Source organism: Cebus imitator, unplaced genomic scaffold, assembly GCF_001604975.1.
Source record: "Cebus imitator isolate Cc_AM_T3 unplaced genomic scaffold, Cebus_imitator-1.0 Scaffold406, whole genome shotgun sequence".
Lineage (NCBI taxonomy): Eukaryota > Metazoa > Chordata > Mammalia > Primates > Cebidae > Cebus > Cebus imitator.
In genome coordinates, this window is record NW_016107721.1 from 2,920,388 (window position 1) to 2,926,969 (window position 6,582).

Genomic DNA, 6,582 nt, shown 5'->3' on the forward strand with positions numbered 1-6,582 from the left:
TTTGGCGAGATAGCGTGGGGGGGATCGGAGTTAGAGGCAGGGAGGAGAAGGGGGGAAAGTTCTCGGGGGAGGCAAAAAAAAAAAAGTTTTTTCTCCTCCGCAAAAGGCGGGCAGGGCGCCCTAAGTCCAAGGACAATCCATGGAAGTGTTCGCTTCTTCACAAGTTGTGCAAACGATTTGTTAGTTCATGAGCCTAATTAGTGCGGGGATCACATAAACAGCTTCCTCCGAAGCCTGGTAAATGGCTTGATGATTGGTCGCTATTACTCGCCCTGAGGTGGAAGGGGGGAGACTCTTTAAAGTGCGTCAGAGGGAGGCGAGCGCCTGGGAACCCGGAGGCCTGGATCCGGGCCGAGAGTGGAACGGACTCGGCGCCGCTGTCTCGGTCGAGCCTCCTGCCGCCCGCCGGGCCTCCTGGCCTCTCCGCGCCTTCGCCCCGCGCTCCCAGCTCACTCGCTCCTGCGGCGCCCGCTGCGGCTTCTCCTCCTCCTCCTTCTTCGCCTCCTCCTCTTCCTCCGGTTTCTTCTTCTCCTCCTCCTCTTCTTCCTCCTCCTCCTCTTTCCCCACCTCCTCCCCCTCAGCCACCGCCTCCTCCTCCACCAGCACCACTCCCTCCGGGGCACCCCGGTCCCTGCAGAGTCCCTGGCCGGCGCCGCCTCTGCTGCGGCCCCCTGAATCCCAAGCCTGCTGCGCCCAAGCTGGTAGGACAGACGGACAGACAGATTCCTCACGTCTAGCGCTCCGCCGCTGCTGCCCCGCGCGGCCCCGCGTCGGGGGAACAGGGATCGCTCCGGGAGCACCGCGAGGGTAAGCGGGCGGGGGCTGGTTCCTAGTGAGAGCTAAAGGCGCCGTTCGGTTATACCAATCTTCACTCTTAACAAAACTCCCAGCGGTGTCCTAGGCCTGGAGAGCGCCTGGGGTGGGTGTACGGGATCTTCCCACCCCACCAACCACGCTTAGCCTCGAGGTCCCAGGGTTGGTGCCTTCGCGACTCTTGACCCGGCTCGTTCGCTTGGGAGTTGAGACCCGGAGCTGCCTACCCTGCCGGAGCAGTCGGTTTCCAATTCGCTCCCGCTCTCGCCCCACGGTCTCTAGCGTTTTCTGTTTGGGAGGGTGTTCACCTTCCCCGAAACAATTCCTTCTGGAATATCTGGGACCTGCAGTCCAAGGTTAGGGGAGAGCCTGATGTGGTGCTACTGTACTATTGCGGTTCTGTCGTAGCTATCTTTGTTAGTGTGGCCAATGTTATTATTATGGATGCTATTATTTTTATTATTTTTTCTATTATTATTCTGCCATCTGTTGTCCCACGGTCAGTTTGCTGTGCAAACCCAGTGCAACTAGGGACTGCGGATAGCATCTCCGGTCCCAAGCCGTGTCCGCATTTTCGAGCTCGCCTTTGGTTTTGGGATGATTTTAGGGCCGAGTTCCCTCGTCCCCATTGGCTCGCGCGGCGGCATAATTATGATTACATCCCCAGGCTGCTGGCGCTGCTCTCTGTTTATTGGTGGTTAAAGATCTATTATCTATTCATCAGCCGCCTCTTTTTTCTTTCTTTTTTTTTTTTTTCCAATTACATTCTTCTAAAGTGAGGTACCAGCAGGTATTTTGCACTTTTACAATTAATGATTAAAAAAAAATCCTAGCGTCCTTTAAATCTGTTACTCCCAGGCCCCTGTCATTTCTCCTAAGAACGCAGAAATGCCTGTATTTGGTGACTAGGTTGCCATGAGACCTGGGAGAGAAGTCGATGGGAAGGGGAAAAAGAGTGAAGTCCACCGTGAGCGAGGCTGCACCACCACCAGACGCATAGTTGAGGGGCCAGGTCTCAGGACAAGCTACCTGCTTCCTCCCTTGATTTCATCTGCTCTGTATTTACGTCTGCGTCAATTACTCTTTTATTTCAGATATAATGTTGTGTTGGGGAAGGTGTCCAAAAACCTCTTTTGGGAAATCAGGCAAGAGAGGTGTTGGGAGCAGTGCTTTCCGGAGTTGTCAAGGCACCAGACAGATTCCTGGGGAACCGGCAGAGATCATCTTTGTTGCCCCGCCTCACACCTTCCCTGGGAACACACATACATATATTTGCACATGAGACAGATGTGAGCCTCAGCTTTGCCCTCACAGTGGGAGACACCTGCTTCTCCCCGAGGCTTTGAAGCTCTGGGATGGGGTCCTGGCCCAGTGTTGTCCCTCTGTCAGTTCCCGGAGGCTTTCCTTTCTCCTTTCTCCTCCTCCCTTTTTTCGAGGCCCAAAGATTCTGGGCTTTGGATCCAGCTCTTGGGGTAGGGGTGCATTTAAAGATGCACCTCCCTTGGGCCTGAACCACTGTCCCCCAAAATATTGTCTACAGCTCAGAAATCCCTCCCTCAATTAGGCTGTGGGGTTAGAGGCCCCTCCTCTCCTAGACCAGCAGGGAGCCTAAAGCCAAGGCAGAGGGTGGAGGTCTTTTGGCTGTGCCCAGCCAGTAAGCCCAGGGTGAAGCTAGAGGTCAGCCCTCAGGTTTTTGAAGTTGGAAACAAACACTCAGCTTAGGCAGACTGTGGATCCTGAATCCTGGCAAGCAGGAGAGTGCACATTTCATGAGAGCTTCAGGAGGAGGACTGGAGGGCCAGAATCTGGTAGTGCCCTCAGGCCAGACCCTCCAAACACAGGCTGAGACTCGAGGGTTGCAAACCGGAGCCGCTGAAAGCTCCACCCTTAGTGATCTTAGGTGGGGGCATAAAAGCCATTGACTTTGAGGGCAAGGGGAATCCAGTGTGTCTTGGAAATAGGGTGAGACCCAGGTGGTGTGTGATGTGTAAGGGTAATGGGTGCTTTCCCTCTTTTAAAAACTTGCAGCCCTGGGCACTAAGGTGCAGTCATTATTCCCTTAACCAAGACAGTGTTGGGCTGGAGACAGGACCCCTCAGCCTTCTGCCCCAGGTGGGACATTTGGCTGCAGCAGAGGGGTAGCCAGCTCCACACTCCCATTCCAGTCAGCCAGGATCCTCTGTAGGCCACCAGCTTTTTACAAACTGCCCTTCTGTGGCCAGGCTTGCCCCAGGGGTTTTAGCTAGCCTACAGGTGGCCAGGAGTAAAGGGGCAGCAGGGTCTGTGATCTGGTGTCCCCCTTCCTGAAGGGAGCAGGGCATGCTAGTCCCTCTGCTCCAGGTGCTGCTAGACCCAAGCTGCATTCCTGCCCCTTGAAGGAGAAGGGGGTTTCCAGTGAGTCTGGAGGTTCGGAAGTCCTGGAAGCTGGGTAATCTATGCTAATTCATGCACTGGGCCTGAGGAGCCCAGGGAGATTCTCAGGGTCTGGCCCCCATGTGCAGGGAAATTAACTAGGATAGCAACTCATTAACCAGGCTGGCCAGTGGAGGTGTGCCAGGGCACTGGGCGCTATGGTCTGGACTGGACCCTGTGCTTCTAGATGGCGCAGCTGCCCTACCACTCAACTTTACTTGTGGATTTGGGCCTTGCAGAATATGGCCCCCTTTGTTCCTTAGTTGCCCAAAGAGTGAGTGTTTGGTTAAGTAGCCCTGCGTACAGCGGGAGATGTGGGGATTTCTGAGGCTCCAGCTTAGAGCAAGCGGCTTCCTTCCCCTGCCCCATGTGTGCCTCTAGCCACTGCTGCCTCTTGGGCTCTGTAGACTCAGGAATGTACCTTTGCAGGCAGCTAGACTAGCACACACATTCAAAGGTTCTAATTCCGAATCTGTCACTGAATGACCTTGGGCAACACGAAAACCTCTCCCGACCTCATTTTGTCATATGTAAAAATACAGCCAGTACTGCCTGGGAGGCAGTGGAGGGGGGGTAGTAGTCAGCTTGTTTTGGAGGATGATAGAACTATTCTACTTCCTGATTTTGGTGTGCTTTACACGACTCTATATGTTTTTCAAAACTCACAGAACTGTACATTACAAAGATTAAGTTTCACTATACGTAATTATACTTTAATGAATCTGCCTTCTTAACTGTGTGACCTTGGGCAAGTTACCTAACCTCTCTGTGCCTCTGTCTTCTCTGAAATGGGACTACATAATAGTACTTTTGCATTGGATTTGTTCAGTGAGATAAACAAAGCAAAGTGCTTAGACGGTGTGTGACACATTATGAACTACAATGAAAGTTCACTCCTGTCCTTGATCCTGCTGTTATTATTACCTACCCACCTCCAAGGCTTGTTACTGGGTTTCAGAGACTGTGAACAATATAACTGTACAAACATCCACTAATGCTGGTCTCACACTCCTGCCACACTCCTCTGTGCTCCCCAAAAAGCTGACAGCTTCTCTAGGGAGATGTTGGGGTGATCCAGGCCTGGAGTCCTGGCTCCTTGGTTGGTATCAAAGGGCAGAAACTCCAAGGGATCTCTGATAAGCATCTGCTTGGAGTTTCCTGCAAGGCCCCCCGGGGCTTCAAAGCAGCAAATGGCAGGGCTTCACCACGGCTGTGCTCCGTGCCAGGCCTGTGAGGTACCAGGGATGGGTGCATGGCCTCCTGCATCTGAGAATAGGTGTGTGGGAGCTATCTGGGGTCGCCACCAGTGTGACTTTCACTTTCTTGAGCCATGGTTGACTCATCTGTGAAAAGGAAATAGCAATATGTTAATAGTTGTTGAGAGAAGTGAGTGAGCTAATGTTTAGCACACTGTTCGCGTTCATCACATTTTTGTTATTGCTAGGCCTTGGCCTTGTACGGTCCAATCTACTCGCTGCACTCTGCCATGTCTTGGTCCCTGGTCGCCGAGCTTTGGGTCCTCATGTTGAGCCAGCACACTGAGCCCGCATTGTGCTCCCGCGGCGCAGCGCGGACCGCACGGACGCAGGTGAAGGGCAAGCCTCTTCCCCGCTGCCCGAGGCGCGCTAATGGTGTCCCAAGTTGGGGAGGCCTCCCAGGCGTTAAGAATTCCTCCAACCCATTGAAATTTCCAGTCACACCTGCCTCTCCGAATGCGTAGGGTGGCGATGTGAAAACGAAAAGTATAATTAATGCCTTTAAAACATTTTTTTAAAATTATTACGACAAATCCCTTTCTGGCGTCTTCCCCAGAGGCCTCTCTCCAGGCGGGCGCGGTGGCCCGGGGCTCCGATCGGTGTGCGCGCAGCGGCGCCTAGTGGCGAGGGCCGCGCGCGGGCGCTGTACCAACCGAGGCTGGATCCCGAACGCCTGGGGAGCGCTTGGGTCGGGTCGCGCCGCAGTGCGGAGACCGCCATCCAGGCCTGCAGAGGAGGTCTAAGGAGGCTCACTGGCTTCGGAGGAGTGCGGACGGCTTGGAAGTGCGTCCCTCCTGCCTTTATCAGCTCCAGCTCTTGTCTTGAGAGTTCATCATCCACGCTGGAATTCCAGGTCCATTAGGAGTAGGGCTTCCTTCCGAAGGGGGCGCAGAGCGGATCCGGGGTGGGACAGGTTCTGCTCCATGAAGAACTAGGAAACAGTGATCACCTGTGCCAAAGAGACGGCCAGCGACTGCGCAAACGCGGCCACAGTTCCAAGCCTGAGGTCCCATATTTCCGACCCGGGTGGTTCAGAGAACAAGCCTGGGACGGCCTGCGCGGGCCCAGCCTGGGGTGGAGTTGGAAGAGCTGGGGTCCCAGGGTGCGACTCTCCCAGATCCGCGCCCCCTCGCGGCCGGCTGACGACGCTGGACACAGGGGGTCCTTGGTTTTGGCAGAAGTGGCAATTGATTACCCCAAACTCCGAGCAGCGCATGTTGGGCCGCCGCGGCTGGCCTCTGATGACCTCGCCCATTCCTCCCGGAGCGCGCGGACCCCATCCGTCCAGGGGCAGCCTGGCTTCTCCGGTGATGTGTGGCCGTGGAATCAGCTTGGGCTTCACTGGAAACCCGTGTCACAGAAAACCCGTGTCGAAGGCGGCCTGGCTTGCGAGCGGCACCCTCATCATAACTGCTCGGAGCTCCGAGCCCTTGCGGCAGGGTCTTGACCCTGGCCCTGGCCTCCGCGGGGTGGCTGCAGGGGAGCTGTCCTCCTCTGGACATCCGCGCGAACGTCTGCGTCTCCGGAGACCTATCCGTTTTGAGACCCAGCGTTTCAGTGACGCAAGGAGTCACTGGCAGGACCCCACCGTCTGGTTTTATCTCCTTCATCACGTTGAAACTCGTCACTCCCTCACCACACACAAGCTGTCTCGATTCAGTACTGGAAGCAAAGAAACAGAATCAAAGGGGTTCCCTGTTCCTTTCTCCCTCAGCTGCCTTCAAATGAAAGCCTGGGACGCAGCAAGAATGGGGAGGGACAGACAAAAGTACACACAGACAAGGGGACAGGAGCTAGGGAAGACGGGCACTCTCCTTCGGGGGCCTGCCCGGCCTAGGGATGAAGACAGTTGCGTCTCTTCTGCACTTTCTCGGGAAGAGGGGTGGGTGGGGGTGTGGCATCCCCTTCCCATCGCCCCCAAAGCTACTTCTCTGGGAGCCCACCAGAGCTTGCACCAGCTTCTGAGCTCCCAGAGGAACAATGTGGGGAGCGAGAAGTGGGGAGCACCTTCCATGCCTCTGCAGCGCTATCTGGCTTTTCCTGTGTGAGGCTCTGCTCTCTGCCACTGATGGCCCGACCGGCCTTTTTTTTTTTTTTTTTT

At 55.2% G+C, this 6,582-nt stretch overlaps 1 long non-coding RNA gene across 1 annotated transcript in view; it reads left to right on the forward strand.

The window, feature by feature from the left end:
* The first annotated feature begins 6 nt into the window (after nt 1-6).
* The window catches only part of LOC108289609, a 16,661-nt gene continuing 10,085 nt past the window's right edge, over nt 7-6,582 (forward strand). The window contains exon 1 of the long non-coding RNA XR_001819240.2: nt 7-807. This is a non-coding gene — a long non-coding RNA (uncharacterized LOC108289609). The remainder of the gene's footprint in view (nt 808-6,582) is intronic.